General features: G+C 41.5%; 3 non-coding genes and 10 pseudogenes across 3 annotated transcripts; all 13 read left to right on the forward strand.

Annotated features, from left to right (window-relative positions):
* The first annotated feature begins 334 nt into the window (after positions 1-334).
* Positions 335-453, forward strand: LOC122337702. Its single transcript, XR_006249564.1, has one exon. It is a non-coding gene; the product is annotated as a 5S ribosomal RNA (ribosomal RNA).
* Positions 454-728: 275 nt separating this feature from the next.
* On the forward strand, positions 729-846 carry LOC122337696 (annotated as a pseudogene).
* Positions 847-6,247: 5,401 nt separating this feature from the next.
* Positions 6,248-6,366, forward strand: LOC122337673 (annotated as a pseudogene).
* A 275-nt stretch (positions 6,367-6,641) lies between these two features.
* LOC122337769 lies at positions 6,642-6,760 on the forward strand. Its single transcript, XR_006249577.1, has one exon. It is a non-coding gene; the product is annotated as a 5S ribosomal RNA (ribosomal RNA).
* A 276-nt stretch (positions 6,761-7,036) lies between these two features.
* Positions 7,037-7,155, forward strand: LOC122337722 (annotated as a pseudogene).
* Positions 7,156-7,431: 276 nt separating this feature from the next.
* On the forward strand, positions 7,432-7,550 carry LOC122337705 (annotated as a pseudogene).
* Positions 7,551-7,822: 272 nt separating this feature from the next.
* On the forward strand, positions 7,823-7,941 carry LOC122337723 (annotated as a pseudogene).
* A 4,645-nt stretch (positions 7,942-12,586) lies between these two features.
* On the forward strand, positions 12,587-12,705 carry LOC122337737. The gene has a single exon (XR_006249567.1). It is a non-coding gene; the product is annotated as a 5S ribosomal RNA (ribosomal RNA).
* Positions 12,706-12,980: 275 nt separating this feature from the next.
* LOC122337680 lies at positions 12,981-13,099 on the forward strand (annotated as a pseudogene).
* Positions 13,100-13,375: 276 nt separating this feature from the next.
* On the forward strand, positions 13,376-13,494 carry LOC122337721 (annotated as a pseudogene).
* Positions 13,495-20,259: 6,765 nt separating this feature from the next.
* Positions 20,260-20,368, forward strand: LOC122337750 (annotated as a pseudogene).
* A 3,449-nt stretch (positions 20,369-23,817) lies between these two features.
* Positions 23,818-23,936, forward strand: LOC122337715 (annotated as a pseudogene).
* Positions 23,937-24,213: 277 nt separating this feature from the next.
* LOC122337733 lies at positions 24,214-24,332 on the forward strand (annotated as a pseudogene).

The raw sequence follows: 24,332 nt of genomic DNA on the forward strand, positions 1-24,332 counted from the left end.
GTTGGGCCTAGTTAGTACTTGGATGGGAGACTGCCTAGGAATACCAGGTGCTGTAAGTTTTTGAGTTTTTTCACTACTTATCTAATACACTGGCCCTTAGTGTGGCCAAAGTTTGACCAGCTCTTTGCTTTCCCTTACTGCTTATTTAATTCAATTGCCTATAAAGTAGCTGTACTTTAAACAGAGTTTGACTGTTTTTAACTACTTAACTAATGCTCTTATCCTTAATGTACCTCATTTTGAAGTATTTTTTGTATTTCATTCATTACTTATCTAGTATAATGCCACTTAGTGTGCTTCACCTTGAAATAGGGGGCTTTTTGCAGCAGCTTTCGCTTACGGCCATACCACCCTGTTCACGCCTGATCTCGTCTGATCTCAGAAGCTAAGCAGAGTTGGGCCTAGTTAGTACTTGGATGGGAGACTGCCTAGGAATACCAGGTGCTGTAAGTTTTGAGTTTTTTCACTACTTATCTAATACACTGGCCCTTAGTGTGGCCAAAGTTTGACCAGCTCTTTGCTTTCCCTTACTGCTTATTTAAGTCAATTGCCTTTAAAGTAGCTGTACTTTAAACAGAGTTTGACTGTTTTTAACTACTTAACTAATGCTCTTATCTTTAATGTACCTCATTTTGAAGTATTCTTTTGTATTTCATTCATTACCTATCTAGTATAATGGCACTTAGTGTGCCTCACCCTAAAATAGGGGCCTTTTTGCAGCAGCTTTTGCTTATGGCAATACCACCTGTTCACGCCTGATCTCGTCTGATCTCAGAAGCTAAGCAGAGTTGGGCCTAGTTAGTACTTGAATGGGAGACTGCCTAGGAATACCAGGTGCTGTAAGTTTTTGAGTTTTTTCACTACTTATCTAATAAACTGGCCCTTAGTGTTGAGACTATTTCACTCAAACGGCTCTTTACCAGGAAGGATCAACTCAAGGCGAAATAAAACACAAGACAAGTTTTTGGATTTTTAAGCTTGCAAGGATTGCGCTTGTCGGTTGCAAGCGGGAGAGAAGCAGGTTTCTCCCGATGGATACATACATAACTCCAACATCTCCCTCCTGTTTGACATTTAGCACCTGAAAAATAACATAATAAAGCATATGCATTTTGCACTACATCTCTACTGATTACTTGATTTCATAGTCGATGCTTACTTTAAACAGCAAGGTTGGGCGAAAACCCCAGTATCTGAGAAAAATTCCCAACCGAATTTCAAGATTTTATATGGGCGATCACCTGTAAGGCTTGCATCTTAATCATAATGTATACAATATAAAATTTTAAAGCTTGATCATAGGAGGAAAATGTGAAAATAAACTGAAAAGGAAGAATGAAATAAAACAGTGCCTCTTGTCCTTGGCACGGCTACTGTAGCTTGTCAGTGTACCTTTGTATCATAAACATCAGCACTCAGCCATGTCACAGCTGAGGTTTTAACTGAGACTTCACACATGATATTAAAGCTCTCCATTTCTCTCTTGTTGGAGAAGCATAGTAAAACTGAGAAATGTCTGGCTAATCATTTTAGTAATCATTGCCCTTAAACATGGTAAAACACAGATCATGCATAAACATGTTCAAATCAAAATGAGTCTTTAGTTCTTGTTGTTCTGTGAACCAGTCAAAATTCAATTAGTTTCAGTTCCCCTTTAATCGTCTCTCTCTCCTCCGCATCCATCCACAGCAGGACTGCTACTGCCACAAAGGTGATTTCTTTCCACGCCATGCTAAAAATGAGTAGGGCTCTGTTGGTTTCTTCACCGGGTTGAGACCAGCGAGGCCTATTGCCTTCACCACCCTTTCTGTGACCTTTTTACAGTGGCTCTCAGCGGTCTTCAAGGCAGTTGGGGTAGTCAGCACCACGGTGCTTTAATCAGGATGCTGTCGCCTGGTTTCACTCTTGAGGCCTGTGGGGACAGAGGTATATCTGGCAGATCATTTGCTCTCACAACATCTTTAAACATTTTAAATTTCAACATTTTGTTCATCCATTCTGCTAGTGCATGCTGCTCTTGTGGTTTCTCACACACATCATCACACAGCGGTAAACTGAACGGTCTACCATACAGTATTTGTACTGTTGGCAAGGTGTCAGTTCAATAAAATCCATGTGGATAAACTGAAAAGGTAGTCTGGCTTTGGAAATTGACCTCTCTTAGGTCTGCAAGTTATGTTTACAGCAGATCAAACAAGATTCACAAAAAAATTTTTTTTAGTAGTTATTAAACCCTGGTGCATAACACCTGGTGCATAAAAGTACTGCATAAAAGTACTGTTCTACCCTATGCACCATCCCTCCTGTTGACACATGTTTACCATATGTCAAAATTGTTGCTGTTTTGTGCACCTGTTGTTAACCACATCTGCAAAATTTTTCTGGCACTGCATTGATAAAGGGGTCTATCTCAACAGCAGCTAAAGAATGTCATACTGTTTCTTCAGTCAAATGGGCTCTGGGGGTAAGTGTACACATCAAGTTCACTGTTTTGGAATAGAGAGACAAAGATAGACAAAGATAAATGTGGCGGTCTGTCTTGACCTTCAAAAAGTCGCTGTGCCCCGCTGTAAAGTTTCACAGAGTAAACGGCATTTCCTTTTCTGTCTGTGTATAGTGTGCTCAATGTCACATGCTGAGGGCCTAGCCTCGAAAATCTTTCTGAGTAGGCTGGGTCGGGCCCTGGGTCTCGCTTGTAATACATAGTCACATGCAGGTCACTTTCAGTTTTAACTTCTGTCTTTGGGGGTGTTGGTTCTGGTAACAAATCTAGTAGATTCTTTTCAGTGGGTGTATAGAAATTTGAAGTGGGGACATAAGGTCCCTACCCAGGAGGTTTACTGAACGACCTGGACATAACACTACTTCTGTGTCTGTGAGAAAACTTATTCTCTGTAACCAGCCCATTGGCTGATTTCACATATATTTTTTTGGAGCTAGGCTGCAATCCTGGAATTATGTCATGTAATACTGTTCTGTCTGCCCCAGAGTCACAGAGAAATTTTACTCGGGTTCCGCTTCACTATTAGCTCTCGCTCGGGTAAGCGAGTATTTCCTGACAAAGCTAAAAACCTCGATACTGCTCTGCAAGTCTAGGTCAGTTTTGGGGTCATTATCAGTCTCGCCTAGATCGGAGTCATTTTCTGCGTCATCTATGGGGTCATTATTGGTCTCACCTAGTCATAATTGATCATTATATGGGGCTGGTCTTTGGCTTTCCTCTGGGCTTTTACCCTGTGTTCTGGGCTTTAGCGGTTCTGGGCATTCTCGGATATAATGGCCTTCCTTGTGGCAATTAAAACACCTATCATATTCTCTGTCATCGTGTCTCTGTCTCAACAACTCTCCCTCTACCTCGACCACGTGCTGCTTTCCTCCCCTCCTCTCCGATTAGCTTGGTAGAAAGTGTCTGCACCAAGCAAGGTCATGCCTTGGGAGGGCAGTGAGTGCAGCGAAAGTATGGGCCCTGTCTGCTTTTCCTTTTATTTTTCAACAATCCCTGTCCATGCCTGGCATAATTCATTATGCTAGTTACTGGGTCGGTGGACCAGTCTATATTATATTTTTTGATGTAGTCTGCCAACTGGAGACTGAATCCTAAAAGCAGTGCTTGGTTTAATTGCTCTTGGTATGCACTAACCTCATCTGCACTATACTGAACCCCACTGTTAACCCTAAAAACTTCTTCCAGACGTGCTCTGTATTCCTGTACATCTTCTCCATCTTTCTGTGTACACTGGGATATATTAGAGTAATCTGGGCGTGTTCCAAGGATGTTTTTAATTCTTTCCTGTCCGTGTTCTACTGCATCTCGCAATGCCTCTCCATCATGAGCTAACGGATCATTATTCTCATCTAGACCCGTGAAATTATCCCTAACCAGGCCATATTTGTATTTACGAGCCAATCTCGCAACTCTGTCAACCTCTTGGCCATTTAAACGATACGTGCGTATCAGTTGGTTAAAATTCTCTATCCATGCAGCGGTATTTTCAAGTGGACCAAGTGCGTTTGCTGCCTCTTTAACTTCTTGGTCTGACCAGGGGCTATACACATTAAGGTATCTATTGCGATCGCCCTCTACTAATCGTAACGTGGATTAGCCACTTGGATGGCTGGAAAAACGAAATCTGATTCTGATGAAAGGTGTGAGGAGTTCAAGGGTCTTTTTTATGCTCTTTTTCTTCCTTAATTCTCAGGGCAACTGCTTCAGCATAAGGTGTATTTCGTCTAGTACGAGGGGGACTGAATTCAGTTATCTTGGATCGGTCATGTTTTTCTATCTCTTTCCCTTTTACTCGCACTTCGCTTTGTGCTGCCTGCTCTCTCGGCTCCTCTCACTGAGCTGCTGCAGCCGTCTTCTGGCCTCTAGCTGCTCTCTCTACTCTTAACTTTTCTTGCCTATACAATGCCTCTGGTCTCCCAACATAATCTGCTGGATCCTCTTCTTTTTGCACTGCAACCAATCTTTCTAGTTTCTGTCTTTTTTTCTCTTCGACTTCCACCTGTCTTTTATCAGCCTGCTCTTGCCACTTCGTCGCTTCAATCAATTGAAGTTTCAACAAATCAACCTTTTTTCCCTTGGCTAAGGATAAATCAACCTTTATTTTGTTTATTAAGAGAGCGCAGTCCCTTTTGACTAATTTACCACTGAAATCATATTTTTTATTCCACTCATTGAGATATCGCACACTGTCTGCCGAATATGTATGCATAAACTTTGGATCTCCGTCAATTTACTTTTTCCTGCGCCCATATTTGCTTTTTGCAAGAGTCAACGATTAGTCACACGCCTGATCAGATCGCCCACTGCACCAAGCTTCTACAGACGCTAATTTGTCTACGGATACAGTCGTCTGAACAAACCAACTTTTCAATTTTGACTCAAACCCAATATAATTTTTATGTTTGAATAACACAACTCCCTTCCTAGTAGGGAGAAATATCAGTCGTGTTATTCCTAAACCACAACAACCACCTTATTCACCGTAAATCCTAGTGATTCACAATGACGCTCATACAACACATTCATACCATTCATACCCTGCGCGCTTAGAACAACCTTTTGTCGACAAACCAATGTCCCAGACTATTGGTCGACAGAATTCGTCTGTCGAGATTACTGTGCTTCCAAAGCAGCTAGTAATCTAGGCTTCACCGTCGATACAGATCCTTCACCTTAACAGGCAAATCACTGGCTACGAACTCGAGCCGGTACCTATTATACTGCAGTCTCATCCACATACTTCACCCATAAAAACAATACCGTATATCACCTGATCAGTGCGTTGAGTTGTCCTTCCAACGGCTCCCGTCAGACAGCCCGGAGAAGTTGATTTTTCCAGACGAAGATTCACCGACCCCCCTCGAATTCACGCGGGTGGATTTTTGCAGGCAGCTATTGCCTGGCTCTGATCAGAGACTGTCTCTCGGCTCCTCTTCGTCCTCTCCTCCTCTGCTCTGTCGTGTTGGGATCCGGCTCGAAGGACCAAGTAAATGTTGAGACTATTTCACTCAAACGGCTCTTTACCAGGAAGGATCAACTCAAGGCGAAATAAAACACAAGACAAGTTTTTGGATTTTTAAGCTTGCAAGGATTGCGCTGTCGGTTGCAAGCGGGAGAGAAGCAGGTTTCTCCTTAACCTCCCTTTTGCCTCCAGACGGATCTCAGTCCGCCTCAGGCCGGGGGCCGGGCAGGCCCCCGCCTTCTACGTCCTTCCCTGCTTTGCCTCCTCCGAAACTCAGATCGCAAGTCACTTTATTTATAGAGGAAAAGACAAGATACAATAAATGAAAACAACCACACATTTCTTGTGCGTCAGAATCTTCACTCCTTCGGATTCTTCCGGTGGCCCTATCAGTATTATACGGAGGCCATGTTATGACCAAGAATCAAACTGAAACTAAAAGAGCCACAGGTGCATAACTGTCAACATTTAACTCCAACATTCCGTTCTCACCAGGCTGACAAAGCCTGGCACCCGATGGATACATACATAACTCCAACACTTAGTGTGGCCAAAGTTTGACCAGCTCTTTGCTTTCCCTTACTGCTTATTTAATTCAATTGCCTTTAAAGTAGCTGTTCTTTAAACAGACTTTGACTGTTTTTAACTACTTAACTAATGCTCTTATCTTTAATGTAGCTCATTTTGAAGTATTTTTTGTATTTCATTCATTATTTATCTAGTATAATGGCACTTAGTGTGCCTCACCTTAAAATAGGGGGCTTTTTGCAGCAGCTTTCGCCTACGGCCGTACCACCCTGTTCACACCTGATCTCGTCTGATCTCAGAAGCTAAGCAGAGTTGGGCCGAGTTAGTACTTGGATGGGAGACTGCCTAGAAATACCAGGTGCTGTAAGTTTTTGAGTTTTTTCACTACTTATCTAATACACTGGCCCTTAGTGTGGCCAAAGTTTGACCAGCTCTTTGCTTTCCCTTACTGCTTATTTAATTCAATTGCCTTTAAAGTAGCTGTACTTTAAACAGAGTTTGAGTGTTTTTTAACTACTTAACTAATGCTCATATCTTTAATGAAGCTCATTTTGAAGTATTTTTTTGTAATTCATTCATTACTTATCTAGTATAATGGCACTTAGTGTGCCTCACCTTAAAATAGGGGCTTTTGCAGCAGCTGTAGCTTACGGCCATACCACCCTGTTCATGCCTGATCTCGTCAGATCTCAGAAGCTAAGCAGAGTTGGGCCTAGTTAGTACTTGGATGGGAGACTGCCTAGGAATACCAGGTGCTGTAAGTTTTTGAGTTTTTTCACTACTTATCTAATACACTGGCCCTTAGTGTGGCCAAAGTTTGACCAGCTCTTTGCTTTCCCTTACTGCTTATTTAATTCAATTGCCTTTAAAGTAGCTGTTCTTTAAACAGAGTTTGACTGTTTTTAACTACTTAACTAATGCTCTTATCTTTAATGTAGCTCATTTTGAAGTATTTTTTTGTATTTCATTCATTACTTATCTAGTATAATGGCACTTAGTGTGCCTCACCTTAAAATAGGGGGCTTTTTGCAGCAGCTTTAGCTTTCGGCCATACCACCCTGTTCACGCCTGAACTCTTCTGATCTCAGAAGCTAAGCAGAGTTGTGCCTAGTTAGTACTTGGATGGGAGACTGCCCAGGAATACCAGGTGCTGTAATTTTTTGAGTTTTTTCACTACTTATCTAATACACTGGCCCTTAGTGTGGCCAAAGTTTGACCAGCTCTTTGCTTTCCCTTACTGCTTATTTAATTCAATTGCCTTTAAAGTAGCTTTACTTTAAACAGAGTTTGATTGTTTTTAACTACTTAACTAATGCTCTTATCTTTAATGTAGCTCATTTTGAAGTATTTTTTTGTATTTCATTCATTACTTATCTAGTATAATGGCACTTAGTGTGCCTCACCTTAAAATAGGGGGCTTTTTGCAGCAGCTTTTGCTTACGGCCATACCACCCTATTCACGCCTGATCTCGTCTGATCTCAGAAGCTAAGTAGATTTGGGCATAGTTAGTACTTGGATGGGAGACTGCCTAGGAATACCAGGTGCTGTTAGTTTTGAGTTTTTTCACTACTTATCTAATACACTGGCCCTTAGTGTGGCCAAAGTTTGACCAGCTCTTTGCTTTCCCTTACTGCTTAATTCAATTGCCTTTAAAGTAGCTGTACTTTAAACAGAGTTTGAGTGTTTTTTAACTACTTAACTAATGCTCATATCTTTAATGAAGCTCATTTTGAAGTATTTTTTTGTATTTCATTCATTACTTATCTAGTATAATGGCACTTAATGTGCCTCACCTTAAAATAGGGGCCTTTTTGCAGCAGCTTTTGCTTAAGTCTATACCACCCTGTTCACGCCTGCTCTCGTCTGATCTCAGAAGCTAAGCAGAGTTGGGCCTAGTTAGTACTTGGATGGGAGACTGCCTAGGAATACCAGGTGCTGTAAGTTTTTGTGTTTTTTCACTACTTATCTAATACACTGGCCCTTAGTGTGGCCAAAGTTTGACCAGCTCTTTGCTTTCCCTTACTGCTTATTTAATTCAATTGCCTTTAAAGTAGCTGTTCTTTAAACAGAGTTTGACTGTTTTTAACTACTTAACTAATGCTCTTATCTTTAATGTAGCTCATTTTGAAGTATTTTTTTGTATTTCATTCATTACTTATCTAGTATAATGGCACTTAGTGTGCCTCACCTTAAAATAGGGGCTTTTGCAGCAGCTTTCACACGGCCATACCACCCTGAGCGCCTCCAGTGGAATTCAGGAAGTGAGTGAGTCAGTGGCGAGAACAGGTGGAGATTGATTGTTTGGAAGAGCTTGGAACACTTTATTGTTTGAAAACTACGTCAAATAAGCAGGATTTTTCTTTGAACGGTTGTTTTAATCCCCAGGCAGCTCTTGCTGTTTGGGGATAAATATTTCTGTTTCTGAGAAGGTGGAAAATGCAGAAAAAGAACATGGAGAAGGAAAACAGATTGGACAAGAGGAATTTGAAGGAGACAGTCAGTGATGGCGAACAAAGTAAGAGAAATTATGACAAGCATCTAACTGTACACGTGGTGATAGATGGAGATGACAGAATTACTATGATGGAATTGTTGAAGAAAGTAAAAGAAGAATGTGGAGTGGTTATTGGATGCAGATATAAAACGCCAAGAGAATATGAGCTGACTATGCAGGAGGAGAAAGGAAAGGAGAAATTACTGGATGGACTAAATATAAAAAAGAGCAGAATCATGGCGTAGAGAAATAAGCAGCACAGAGTTGGTGGTTTCGTTCCTGGTCTGCCCACATATATCCAGGACGATGAAATATTGAAAAAGCTGACGGAATGGGGAGTGATGGTGGTTTCAAGAATTAAAAGGAGAATGTGGCCAGGAACTGATATCGCTGGATGGAACAAGATTTTTGAAAGTGAAGTTCACAGACACCACAAATCGTTGCCATATTCCACAAAGTTTGACACAGTGGGAGGTGCTGAGCACTTTCGAGTAATACATGATAGACAGGTGAAAGTGTGTCGTTTGTGCATTCAGCCTGGGCATGTTGTGAGAGACTGTCCGAGCTTCAAGTGTTTCAGGTGTGCCAAACAAGGACATTATGCACGGAATGTAATGAAGGGATCTGCAACGTGTGCAAGATGGGAACTGGATTTTGTGTGTGCGAAACTGTGGTGGAGATTGAAGAAGAGGGAAGTGATGAGAAGTGGACGGATCTGTATGAGGTGGAAGAGGAAGAGGAGAATGAGGAGGGGGAAGGTTCTGTGGCCGTGGAGGAGGTGAGAAGAGACAATGGGAGCAGAAAAGAAGACACAGCAGAACAGAGAGGCTCTGAGGAGGAGACCTGCCCAAAGGACGTGATCTCGGGTCAGAGAGAGGAGAGAGAAGAGAAAGGACCGAGGACTGAAGAAGAGAGGAAGACAGCAAAAAGTGGTATTGCGAGCCAAGAAGGCAGTAATGCCAAAAGTCAAGGCATGGCGTTTCAGGTGAGTGGAGAAGGGGGAAAGAATGTGGTGCAAGAGACTCCAGAATCAAATGGAGGAGAGGAAATGGACACATGTGAGGAGAAGATCATGCAGAGGAAAAGAAAGAAGAAAGAGATGGAGTATAGGGGAAAAAGTAAGACTTTGAGTATATTTAAATGCATTATAGAACCTTTTAACTGCAATATTCGCTATGTGGGGCACAATGAACATTGCATGCTTAAATAGTAATGGACTAAGAGAATCAAAAAAGGTTGAGAAGGTGATTGGTATGATGAAAGCAGACATAATTTGTTTACAAGAGACACATTGGACAGAGGGAATTATGGAAAATATTAAAAATTATGGGAAGAAGATATTTTAGTTAATCATGGACTCAAAAAGCATGTGGTGTTGCAATTTTGATAAAAAGAGAAAAACTGAAATGTGTAAAGCAAATATATAAAGATGATAAGGGGAGATTGTTAGTTATAGAATTTGTGTTTTGTAATGAATTGTTTAGATTGATAAATATATATGCACCAAATGTAGAGGCTGAAAGAAAGGAACTTTTTAAAGAAACGAAGCCATCATGTAAAGGTAAATGTATAGTGGTTGGAGATTTCAATGTGTGGTGCACAAGATTAGATGCTTCAAGCACTGCTAATTTTAAATCGGATGTGTCTAGGAAATATCTAAATGAGTGGATGCAAAGTGATGAAATGGTAGATGTTTGGAGAGAAGAAAACCCATTTGAGAGAGAGTTTTCTAGAAGGCAAATGGTAATGGGAAGCTTAAAACAAAGCAGGATAGATTTGTGTTTAGTTAAAAGAGAAATATTAAATTATGTTAAAAATGTGAAAAACAGCTTTTTAGGCATAAGTGATCATGCAGCTATAAAAGTAAAGATAGGTATAAATCTGGGAGAAAGAGGAGGGGAGTGTGGTGTTTGAATTCATCCATATTAACTGAAGAGGCTTATAAGGAAAATATTAGAAAATGCATAAGTTATGAAATGGAAAACCCTTTGTTTGATGAAAATGTGTGAGTGGTGGGAAGGAATGAAAGAAAAATTAAAAGAAGAAGCATTAGGTATTCAAAGCAAAGGGACTTTATGAGGAAAAGTAGAATAGAAGCACTGAAAAAGGCATTGGAGAAAGAAGCAAAAAAATAGAAAGTAATCCTGAGTACGGCAAAGAATGTTATTGTCAGATAAAACAGAAATGGACGAGTATGAAATAGAAAAAGTGAGGGTGCAAAAGTAAGAAGTAGAGCACAGTATGCGGTTGAGGGAGAGAGGAGTACAAAGTTCTTTCTGAATCTAGAAAAAAGAAAGCAGAAGAGAAATCATATAATGGAATTGGAGAATGGAAAAGGTGTAAAGGTAACTGATTATGTGGAAATAATAGGAGTGGTGGAGGCATTTTATGCGGGATTGTTTAAGAAAAAGGTGTAAAACAAGAGTGCGTAGATGAAGTTTTAGATACGTTGAGTGCTAAGTTAAAAGAGGGCGATAAAAATATGTGTGATAGAGAAATAAGCATAGAAGAAATAAAAGAAGCAATAAAACAAACAAAACCAAATAAAAGCCCAGGATCGGATGGGTTAACACACGAGTTTTATAAGACGTTCATCGAGGTTTTAGCGCCCATTTTATGGAAGCTATATAAAACTATGGAAGAGAGAGCGAAGTGCCAGAATCATTGACTTTAGGGGTAATCAATATCTTGTATAAAAATAAAGGTAGTCGGCTTAAGTTGGAAAATTACAGGCCTTTGAGCCTTTTAAATACAGATGATAAGATACTGACAAAAGTACTGGCAAATAGAATAAAAGAGATAGTGGGGAGTATAATATCACCAAGTCAAGCATATAGTATACCAGGCAGGGATATTTCAGATACAGTGTGCACAATAAGAGATGTTGTGGACAAAATGGGAAAGGATGGGGAGGGGGGTTTGATTTTAAGTATGGATTTAAATAAGGCATTTGATAGGGTAGAGCACAGTTTTATAGAGCAAGTAATGAGAAGATTCGGTTTCGGGGAGAGGATTTTAAGATGGATAAAGTTATTGTATAGTAATTCAAAAAGTTGTGTAAAGATTAATGGTGTTTTAACAGTCTCATTTCCTATAGAGAGGTCAGTTAGGCAGGGATGTCCGTTGTCGGCATTGCTGTATTCAATAACGGCTGATCCTTTGGCAACATTAGTTAAAAAAGATAAGGAAATAAAAGGAATCCAAATTCCATATGGGGGAATGAGCATAATTCATCAGTATGCAGATGACACAACATTTACAGTCAAAGATAGAGAGAGTATAAATAGGGTAATGAAACATATGGAAACATACGGTAAAGCATCAGGTGCTAAAATAAATGTTGATAAATCAGAAATAATGAGTGTAGGTGGAACAGATATAGAAGGACAAGATATTCCTTTTAAAGTAGCGAAAGAATATATAAAGATTTTAGGTGTGAATATAGGAGTAAATGCAAAAGAGGCGAGAGATGCTACATGGACTGGGATTTTAAATAAAATAAAAGAGGTTTTACAGTTTTGGAGATTAAGAGATTTAAGATTAAGAGGAATGGTAGTTGTAGTTAATTCACTATTGCTTGTTAAATGTAATTATGTGATGGGAGTAATTGATCTACCGGATTGGGTGTTGAATGAAATGAGGGAGGTTGTGAACACATTTTTGTGGAGAGGGAAAGGAGTGAAAATATCAACAAAAACATTAATAGCAGATTACAAGGAGGGTGGGTTGAGGCTGATTGATTTAGATGTAAAAAGGAAAGCAGTAAGAGTGAAAACAATAAAGAAGTACTTAGCCTAGGAATACCAGGTGCTGTAAGTTTTTGAGTTTTTTCACTACTTATCTAATACACTGGCCCTTAGTGTGGCCAAAGTTTGACCAGCTCTTTCATTTCCCTTACTGCTTATTTAATTCAATTGCCTTTAAAGTAGCTGTTCTTTAAACAGAGTTTGACTGTTTTTAACTACTTAACTAATGCTCTTATCTTTAATGTAGCTCATTTTGAAGTATTTTTTTGTATTTCATTCATTACTTATCTAGTATAATGGCACTTAGTCTGCCTCACCTTAAAATACGGGGCTTTTTGCAGCAGCTTTTGCTTACGGCCATACCACCCTGTTCACACCTGATCTCGTCTGATCTCAGAAGCTAAGCAGAGTTGGGCCTAGTTAGTACTTGGATGGGAGACTGACTAGGAATACCAGGTGCTGTAAGTTTTTGAGTTTTTTCACTACTTATCTAATACACTGGCCCTTAGTGTGGCCAAAGTTTGACCAGCTCTTTGCTTTCCCTTACTGCTTATTTAATTCAATTGCCTTTAAAGTAGCTGTTCTTTAAACAGAGTTTGACTGTTTTTAACTACTTAACTAATGCTCTTATCTTTAATGTAGCTCATTTTGAAGTATTTTTTTGTATTTCATTCATTACTTATCTAGTATAATGGCACTTAGTGTGCCTCACCTTAAAATAGGGGCTTTTTGCAGCAGCTTTTGCTTACGGCCATACCACCCTGTTCACGCCTGATCTCATCTGATCTCAGAAGCTCAGCAGAGTTGGGCCTAGTTAGTACTTGGATGGGAGAGTGCCTAGGAATACCAGGTGCTGTAAGTTTTTGAGTTTTTTTTCACTACTTATCTAATACACTGGCCCTTAGTGTGGCCAAAGTTTGACCAGCTCTTTGCTTTCCCTTACTGCTTATTTAATTCAATTGCCTTTAAAGTAGCTGTTCTTTAAACAGAGTTTGACTGTTTTTAACTACTTAACTAATGCTCTTATCTTAAATGTAGCTCATTTTGAAGTATTTTTTTTGTATTTCATTCATTACTTATTTAGTATAATGGCACTTAGTGTGCCTCACCTTAAAATAGGGGCTTTTGCAGCAGCTTTCGCTACGGCCATACCACCCTGTTCACGCCTGATCTCGTCTGATCTCAGAAGCTCAGCAGAGTTGGGCCTAGTTAGTACTTGCATGGGAGACTGCCTAGGAATACCAGGTGCTGTAAGTTTGAGTTTTTTACTACTTATCTAATACACTGGCCCTTAGTGTGGCCAAAGTTTGACCAGCTCTTTGCTTTCCCTTACTGCTTATTTAATTCAATTGCCTTTAAAGTAGCTGTTCTTTAAACAGAGTTTGACTGTTTTTAACTACTTAACTAATTGTCTTATCTTTAATGTACCTCATTTTGAAGTATTTTTTTGTATTTCATTCATTTCTTATCTAGTATAATGACACTTAGTGTGCCTCACCTTAAAATAGGGGGCTTTTTGCAGCAGCTTTCGCTTATGGCCATACTGTAAGAACTTCTCTTCTTCAGTGTATGCGTCCCCCTGTGTCCGTTCATCAGCAGTACAGAACAAATTCAGGCGCCTGGAAGCAGCAGTCGAAACAAACCACACGAGTGAAATCAAATCTGGTTTATTCAGAATGCAGCTTAACACAGAGAAAAAAACATCAGCTTATATAGCCCTTATGGGGCGTTGACCTCTATTGCATAGCTGGACATGCCTCAACTGCCCACTACGGAGAGGACAAAAGACAACTCCATATATGGGTTGAAGATTCACAAAACTAGCAGACTAGAGACAAAGCAAGTCTATATAAGGAATGAAAGACTACAGAGTTAGTAGAGTAACCTGAGACTATACCTGCAGGGCGAAAAGGGACTAGAACAATTATCATACCTTGCTCACACACACACAGTAATAGAGAATTAATTCTCTCAGTCCCCTCTTTTAGGCTGAAGAGCCTAATTTCTGGCCATTGGAGTATAACGAGGACCTGTCATACTGTCAATTGTGGCATACACACGATCCATCAAACATCTCATAATGCATGGTCCAAAAACACATACAGCAAAACCGATTATTAAAATTGGTACAAGCATAGTAAAGAAAGGAGTCATCCAGCCAAACAGGTGATGTAAAATACCCCACCCCAGTCCTGTATCTTTTGTTCATCATCATACAAGTCTTCTGCAACTTTTTAATTTCCTTCACAGCATGGCCCACAGCACCAGCAGGTTCGTCTCTCAGTTGGGACGACGTACAACACTGGTCACCAACCAGAGCACATACTCCGCCTTCTTTTGCTAGCAACATGTCCAGGGCTAGTCGATTCTGTGTGGTCATCAGACGCAGAGCACCCAGCTCCCTCCGCGCTCCGTCTAATCCAATTGTGGTGTCATTAACAAATTTAGCCAGACGGTAGTGCAGAACTTCGGTCTGATGCCACAGATCACTGACACCATACGTGGGCACCAAAGAGGTCCAGAACCGGTGCCATTTAGTTGAGAGTTGATGTTCTTCAGGGACGTCATCAGCTACAGATCTCTTCAACCTGTGGTACTGTTTCTTATGCTGTGAGGTATGCTGGAATATCTGAACAGGGTAAGATAACTCTAAAACATTGGCCTTATCCCAAGATGTTCCTTCAGGAAAGGAACCTGTATTGATGTCATTGAGCTGCTCCCATCACAGTTAACGGCAGGCTTCCAGCTATTAAGCGATCTACATACAGTTGTTATATTGTTTTGAGGCATGACAGGCATGGACACTGATACAGTTGATGACATGATTTGCTGACATACATAACATGACTTATTGGTGTGATGTCTAGCTGTCCAATTGGCATATTGCCAGAACAAATTATCAGTAGGTAAAACACAGTTCACACATTGTAATGATACAAAAATCATGAATACTAACAGAAGCTGCATTCTGATCAAATAATAATTAAATAATATAATCAAAGGATATGTGCAGTCAGTTTCTATGTCAGCAACAGCGCTGCGTGTTCAGCTCCTCTGTTGTGCAATAGCAACCAATCTACGTAAGAAGTCGTCAGGTCGTCAGTCCAGTAATGCGCACCGTCCAGCCCCTCCCGTCCCCGTGACAGTAGTGATCAATGATCCTACAAGAGTGGCCCTTGTTCAGGTGTTGACGGCTAATAACAATCTGGTCAGAAAAGTATTAGACATTCATACTGCTGATTGATGCATTTTCAGCCTGGTTGCATGGATCCACTGTGGAAAAGAATCAGTTAGTATGGCGGTTCGAGTTACAGCAACAATTTTGGTAGGAGCACTATATTTTGTTTTGTCCAATGGGTCTCCCATTTTTAAGAATTGTTTCACTAATACTGTGTCACCCACTTGAAAAGGGTGAGTCATGTCAATTGGCATAGGTGCTGAACTCGAATGCATTTTGCTCCAATTCTTGTGGAGAGCTTCAATCAGTAACTGCACATATTCACTCATATGGACATCACATCCCCCATCTCCCAAAACACACCCTCCCTTTCTCCAAGGCGCGGGGAAAGGGCGTCCCATCACCATCTCATATGGTGACAGACCTTTGAGACCCTTATGGGGTGACATTCTCATTTCTGCCAGGACAACGGGTAGCAGTGAGGTCCAGTCTTGGTGACCGACCGTTTGCATTGCTTTTCGTAATTTATCTTTGATAGTACGATTTGCCCTTTCGACTATACCAGATGATTGAGGATGATATGGAATGTGGTGTCTCCACGTGATCTGCAATTCTTTCATTAGGTTCATTAGTACTTTAGACACGAAGGCAGGGCCCTTATCAGAGTCTATGGCGAGTGGTATACCATATCTAGGAATTATTTCTTTGAGTAGATATCGTACCACAGTGGGGCGTCTTCCTTTGGGCATGGAAACGCCTCCACCCATCTGCAAATTTGTCCACAAACACCAATAGGTATTTGTATGGGCCCCTCTTAGGTAGATGTGTGAAATCTACTTGCCATTGTTGCAATGGGCCCTCTGGCAGAGGAGCTGTTGATGTGACGCCAAAGGTTTAGAACAATTATTCATAGCACAAACCATGCACCTGTCTAAAGTGGAATTAACATATGTAGCTAAATGTTGGATGCACAAAAATTGGTCATTTCATCCAATACCCCTCTTCGGCCGCGGTGTGTGACACCATGAAACTCTCTTACCAAGAACGGGGCACAGGAGGCTGGCACACACACACGGCCGGAAGAGTCAACCAAAATACCGTCGTCATTCTTTGACGCTCCCTCAGAGATCCAAAACGCCACATCCGCTTCTGTAGCGGCCGCCTGTATAGCACAAATATCTATGTCAGGTAACATATTACTAGTCATAACAGATGTCGAAACAGCAGAGACAGACAACCATGATGGCATCAATCCAGATGCTGCAGCAGTTTTGGCTGCATGGTCAGCTAAAGTGTTACCTCTAGCCTCAAGGGTATCAAGGACAGAATGGCCCTTAGTTTTGATGATGGACAACGAACTAGGAAGATGACAGGCCTGTATTAAGTCTTCGTATGGTACACAGGACACAAGGCCAACATCATCCTTGTGTAAGGCCCATAGCGAGTCAGGGAGAGCTGCAAGGGAAGGACAGTCAGGGCCGCTGCTGTGAACACAAGAAACATTATGAGGAACTATAAGGCCTTGGACGGCAACCAAGGGCGCTGAGGGAGAGGAAGTAGTTTCAACCACAAGCTGTGACCCTGCAAAGGATAGAGACAAACACAGTTTGGACATCAAGTATCTACCAAGCAAATTAAAAGGAGAGTCAGCCATGAACACAAAACGATGCTTAAATTTACAATTTGGATCATCCACACAAAAGACAACAAAGGGAGGAGTCATAGGACTCCTGAAGGGCACCCCATCGATTCCCACAGAGCTAACAGATGATGATGATATAGGCCCCTTATACATAGACCCCAAAGAAGACAACGTAGCCCCAGTATCCAACAGAAAGGGGTAAGTTTGCCCATTCACGTGTAACTCAATGAGTGGCAAGTCACGCCCTGTGGGGGAAGCAAAACAAAGAGATAAAAGTGCGCAATTTACAACTTCAGTGGGGTCATAACTCTGTGGGCTGCCCTATTCTTGTGGATGGTAGACAGGCTGCTGCGCGTAGCCCCTAGGTTGGTAAGGAGCCTGAGGCTGTTGCTGCTGACTGCTAGGCTGTGCATACATCTGCGCATACATCTGTGGGGACCCTCTCGGGGGCTGGGGTTGCCCCACCTTGCCTGCTCATCGGCCCTGCGCTTGTTACATTCTCTAGCCCAATGCCCAGGCTTGTTACAATAATTACACCTTCCTGGCTTTCTGCCCTTCTTAAATCCTCCTTGTGTACCTGGTGCATAGCCACCAGCTACAGACACACATACAACGTTGCGTTTTCCTACCTCAGGGAACATACCATCACTCTCTAAAGTTCTGATTTTGACCCCCGCATCTTTAACCTTCAGGTTATGTCTGTCACACAGATGGTACTTCAGAACATCCTTGTGGGTTGGAAGGCAGTTGGACATAAAGGTAGATATGAACATCGGGTTTGGTTCATTACTGTCCAGCTTCAGTCCGCCCACAACCTTCCACACGTCCGAAAAACGGGTGAAAAAACATGCAACAGTCTCATCCTTGCCCTGTTTACAGTTAGTGACTTGTGACAGATCACGGTTGGAAGATTTCAAATCCAAAAGATACTTTTTTAATTGTACACTCAGTTGGCTCATCATTTCTTCCGGATCATCACGCCATGCAAATTCAATAACTGTCCTTTTCCTGCTGGTCTTTCCTTGCCCGATTCCTTCTGTTAAATCCTCGCGCTTAACTACGTCAAATTTCGGTGCGAGAACAGGTACTGCCTTAATTACAACGTAATCAGCCCCAACTAATTGACAGCGGCGCGAGCATCTGATTAACATATCAACGAAAGCCACAGGATTCTCAACACCAGGAAGCATAGACAGGATATCTTTCAGAGCACTTGGAGAGGGTGGTTGAATATCAATTCCCTTATTCCTCGCTACCCATAGCGCAGCTACATTATCTGGCGAGGTGGACATGCTGGCAGGGTCTATTACAGAACCCTCGTCAGACCCCTCTTTTGGGGTGTTGTGGCGACGCTCCATTTCACCAGACAAAGCAGCTAGGGACGGATAAATGCTCGACACGGGCGGATTCTGTGGGAGCGGTGCATTAGGCACAGGTGGTGCAACATAAGGCGGCGGTTTCTCGTCACACGGTTTAGACATTGTCAATGGTTTGTCTTTATCATTTTTCTTTGGTTTTGGTACAGTTTTCAAAACTGCTTTTGGAACATACACATTCGTCTTTTCCCTCCAAACCTCTGCCATTTTATACCACACGTCATATCCTCCTCTCATATAATTGTAATCCCAATCAGGGTCGCCCTCACCTCCATATACTAAATTGTAAACTGTTTTCATATGACTTGGGTCGAAAGTGCCCTCACGCGGATAATCTCGCCACTGGGTACCCGCTGTCCATCCCGCCAAATTATCAAGATATGGAACCGTGTAGTATCCCCAACCACAACGTTCCATCCATGCTTTGGGTGTTTCAGAGGGTTCAGGTTTAGGATATGTTTGTCCCATTCTGACCACTGATGACTCGGACACGTACTATAACAAGTCAATCTAGTCTGAATTTAATCAAACACGATACAATTGACTTACGCGGATACATCTACTCAGGTAGTGAAACTATACTTTCTCTTACCTGGTCAGATGTATCCCGGACGGAGCCCCAGAACTGTAAGAACTTCTCTTCTTCAGTGTATGCGTCCCCCTGTGTCCGTTCATCAGCAGTACAGAACAAATTCAGGCGCCTGGAAGCAGCAGTCGAAACAAACCACACGAGTGAAATCAAATCTGGTTTATTCAGAATGCAGCTTAACACAGAGAAAAAAACATCAGCTTATATAGCCCTTATGGGGCGTTGACCTCTATTGCATAGCTGGACATGCCTCAACTGCCCACTACGGAGAGGACAAAAGACAACTCCATATATGGGTTGAAGATTCACAAAACTAGCAGACTAGAGACAAAGCAAGTCTATATAAGGAATGAAAGACTACAGAGTTAGTAGAGTAACCTGAAACTATACCTGCAGGGCGAAAAGGGACTAGAACAATTATCATACCTTGCTCACACACACACAGTAATAGAGAATTAATTCTCTCACATACCACCCTGTTCACGCCTGATCTCGTCTGATCTCAGAAGCTAAGCTGAGTTGAGCCTAGTTAGATCTTGGATGGGAGACTGCCTAGGAATACCAGGTGCTGTAAGTTTTTGAGTTTTTTCACTACCTATCTAATACACTGGCCCTTAGTGTGGCCAAAGTTAGACCAGATCTTTGCTTTCCCTTACTGCTTATTTAATTCAATTGCCTTTAAAGTAGCTGTTCTTTAAACAGAGTTTGACTGTTTTTAACTACTTAACTAATGCTCTTATCTTTAATGTACCTCATTTTGAAGTATTTTTTTGTATTTCATTCATTACTTATCTAGTATAATGGCACTTAGTGTGCCTCACCTTAAAATAGGGGCCTTTTTGCAGCAGCTTTTGCTTACGGGCATACCACCGTGTTCACGCCTGATCTAAGAAGCTAAGCAGAGTTGGGCCTAGTTAGTACTTGGATGGGAGACTGCCTAGGAATACCAGGTGCTGTAAGTTTTTGAGTTTTTCCACTACTTATCTAATACACTGGCCCTTAGTGTGGCCAAAGTTTGACCAGCTCTTTATTTCCCTTACTGCTTATTTAATTCAATTGCCTTTAAAGTAGCTGTACTTTAAACAGAGTTTGACTGTTTTTAACTAATTAACTAATGCTCTTATCTTAAATGTAGCTCATTTTGAAGTATTTTTTTGTATTTCATTCATTACTTATCTAGTATAATGGCACTTAGTGTGCCTCACCTTAAAATAGGGGGCTTTTTGCAGCAGCTTTTGCTTACGGCCATACCACCCTGTTCACGTCTGATCTCAGAAGGTAAGCAGAGTTGGGCCTAGTTAGTACTTGGATGGGAGACTGCCTAGGAATACCAGGTGCTGTAAGTTTTTGAGTTTTTTCACTCTTATCTAATACACTGGCCCTTAGTGTGGCCAAAGTTTGACAAGCTTTTTTCTTTCCCTTACTGCTTATTTAATTCAATTGCATTTAAGGTAGCTGTTCTTTAAACAGAGTTTGACTGTTTTTAACTACTTAACTAATGCTCTTATCTTTAATGTACCTTATTTTGAAGTATTTGTTTTGTATTTCATTCATTACTTATCTATGTGAGGCCTTGATGAACAGACACAAACCATAAAAGGGGGAATCACCCTAAAACCGGATCGTAAAACCGCGCATCCTCCACGCCTTGGACCATAAAGGCAATCAAAATGGTCTGCAGAGCGTTGCAGAGCGCCGCAAAGTCTGCCAGGTGTTCGCAAGGGACTGTCGCTGCAGTGAGCTCGGCCAATCCGAGCATACCCACGTCAAGATTGGGATGATTGAAATGCAACATCTGGTTGACAGCACGATAACCCGTTCTGCGCACTGATCTGGGACCCGTTCTACCGAGCCACCAAGTCAAAAGGTGATAAGACTCCCGCGGTGAATCAACGTGGTCAGGACAGCCTCACACTTTCAACCCCCCCCAGGGAGGCTTGCTCTGTCCCAAGACACATTCCTCATGTGTCTTGGCGCGCCTTTTCCCTTTCGCTACAACAAAGGAACTGCCAGGACACACGTAAAACTATTAAATGAACAATCTAAATGCCTTCCTTTCAAACAAATATAGGTTCATTTGTAAATAACTGTTTAATAAATGTTTTGGGATGTATGTAGGAACCGCTATAAAATCTTTGAATAATCCTCTAACAGAGAGCGTTCCATAAGCGCTAGATAATGCATGTTTGATATCAAATTGAAGCTTACGATGTTTCCAATATCGTGGTGAATGAATCTGTGTGTTTGTTCAATGCACAACAGTGTATTCCGATTATAAGCTTTTTGATAAGCAACAGAAGTGCAGAATGTCAGCTCTAACTGGGATAAAATATGCACAAAGCAGGCGTGGACACGCCCCTTCAACCTCGGGATTGGACAACTGCCCAGGGCACGGCCCAAAACTTGCACCTCAAAACGCAGGAACAGAGCTCTCTGAGTTGAGTCGAGAAGAGCTTGTACGAGAGTTTCGGAACCACCAGGAGTCGCAGGGAATTCGGGTCGCTGCAGGAATTGCCAAGGAAACGGAGAAACTTTGGAACTTGAAGAAGTTAGAAGACTCTGAACGAGAACGACCCGATACCCTCGACTCCGGTCCGCTCCGTTACATCACTCCACGGACACTCACTGCCCTTTCCGTAACCAACTTGGTTCATCCAAAGCGAACCACCAAGCTAGAGAGACTCCATTCAAACGGCCCAGGAAAGCCCCACCGCGTCATCCCACGGACGAGCCTGACCAATCAGCAAGCCGGGATTTCCCCAGACAAGCCGAGTGGTAAAACTACCTTTTCATCTCTACTGAATTGGCGCAGACACGTATAAGCAAAACTAAAACCTAACTTTGCTTTGTTGGTGCTCTTGGTGCGATCTCAGAACTAGCTAACAGACTTTGGACAGACAATTATCCATTTTCCCTTCCAACCCGTGAATGTGTGTATGAATGTATGTGTATGTGTGTGTGTGTGTATGTTTAGTCTTCTCAGTGTAGTCTTGTCAATTAGTAGGTATTGATTAATAAATTTAGTTTCATTATTTCGAATTCTTGTTTGTGTGTTATGTGACTGGAAAGTCAAACTCATGCCCAGATCCGTTGCTACCTGCTCGAGGTAAAGCGAAGATCAGATAAACGAGTAAAGTCCAATTGATTTATTTTGTTGATCACAGAGTAAATTCATATTGGTAACATACATTTAAATTGCCCTAAAACGCTGGACGTATTAGGTGATTTAAAGGTATACTTGAATTGCATACCAACGTGAATCTGTTATGGTTCAATTCCCCAAACTTGAATTGAGAGCAAATTCAAATGACAATTCATAATTATCATAATTAATAATAGGTGTAAACCCTACATACAATGGTGGAGAATAAAGGCGGGCAAGATTTGACTTTCAATGCATAATTCATAAATTTGTGATTCGTGATTTCGTGGTTTTCTATTTTATCCAGAAGAATAGATTAAGACACAGAGACAAATTGCTGTTATTTCGTACCTCTATTTTGTCATGCGAACACGTAAAAGTGCGTGTGATTTGTGAAGACTTTGTGAAAACTGCAGTAATTGTAATATTTGTCCATAGAGACAGAGATCCGCGTTAGAGCACGTTGAGAAAAAAAACAAGCGTGTTCCTTGTTTATTTTCCATAAGGCCTTTATTGATCTATGACAGTGCGAGTTCCACTGTCATTTGAATCTAATTCCTCCCTGGCAAGAGCTTAGAAGTAGCTAACTAAGTAATCCTTCGCCATTTAATCACTTGAAGAAGTGAAACCGAGCGCAACGCAGAGAGCGTCCGAGCGCGGAAGTTATATGGGAGAAGAAACTTATTGATCAAGTAAGTGTAAGTGTAACTGTGCCGACCCGCCGCGGTCCGATGACGTCATTGTTTAATTGCAGTATATGTATGTAAAAGTGCCTCACTTTTAGCAAGTGAAGTTGTCAGTGCTAGACGAAGCTGATCGAGTTTGATCGTTGCGAAATGCGCCGTAATTTCGGGCGGGCCGAACTCGTATAATAGCGAATTGCACGTATCCATAGCAACGACGCGGAAGTCCTAGGATGCCATTTCCGAGTTAACTTCAAAGTGCGCAAGCGCAGTCCTCTGGCGCCATATTTGAAGTTTGTAAACAAATGGAGCAGAGGCTAGGATAACTGAAGCTATTGTGTTGGCATTGAAACCTATGCAAACTGTTAGCATCAGGCTAGTGCCTTTTCTTATCAGGCTTAACAGCATCACACTTTGCCAACTTTGTTTACAGTGTAAGCAACTTTCTCTCTCTCCTCTCCCTTATTGTTCCTTTCCTCTGATCTGACTGCTGCTGCTGCTTCTGAGATCACACCTGTGGGAACCAGGAAAGCAAAGAATTTAATTTGAGACATTTCTGATCAGTATCGGGTGAAACTTGAAGACATTGTTTCAAAATTGTTCATGCTCACAAACCTTCACTTCTCAGCGTGTTATCCTACCCAGCCGAAACCAAAGTCGATCGACGAGGAATCGTAAACACGACCCCAGGAACAATCTACTTGGTGCACGGCGTCAATCTAACCAACTAAAAGCTAACACTGTCATTGCTATTGTTTTATCCTCGCCCGGAGGAGATTCTAACGGCAATCGCAGTCGTGGTACTTAGAAATCCCCAGTTAGACTGTTTTTAACTGCTTAACTAATGCTCTTGTCTTTAATGTACCTGATTTTGAAGTATTTTTTTTTTGTATTTCATTCATTACTTATCTAGTATAATGGCACTTAGTGTGCCTCACCTTAAAATAGGGGCCTTTTTGCAGCAGCTTTCCCTTACGGCCATACCACCCTGTTCACGCCTGATCTCGTCTGATTTCAGAAGCTAAGCAGAGTTGGGCCTAGTTAGTTCTTAGATGGGAGACTGCCTAGGAATACCAGGTGCTGAAAGTTTTTGAGTTTTTTCACTACTTACCTTATACACTGGCCCTTAGTGTGGCCAAAGTTTGAAAAGCTCTGTGCTTTCCCTTACTGCTTATTTAATTCAATTGCCTTTAAAGTAGCTGTTCTTTAAACAGAGTTTGACTGTTTTTAACTCCTTAACTAATGCTCTTATCTTTAATGAACCTTATTTTGAAGTATTTTTTTGGTATTTCATTCATTACTTATCTAGTATAATTGCACTTAGTGTGCCTCATCTTAAAATAGGGGGCTTTTTGCAGCAGCATTCGCTTAAGGTCATACCACCCTGTTCACGCCTGATATCGTCTGATCTCAGAAGCTAAGCAGAGTTGGGCCTAGTTAGTACTTGGATAGGCGACAACCTAGGAATACCAGGTGCTGTAATTC

The sequence above is a fragment of the Puntigrus tetrazona genome, unplaced genomic scaffold (genome assembly GCF_018831695.1).
Source record: "Puntigrus tetrazona isolate hp1 unplaced genomic scaffold, ASM1883169v1 S000000975, whole genome shotgun sequence".
NCBI lineage: Eukaryota > Metazoa > Chordata > Actinopteri > Cypriniformes > Cyprinidae > Puntigrus > Puntigrus tetrazona.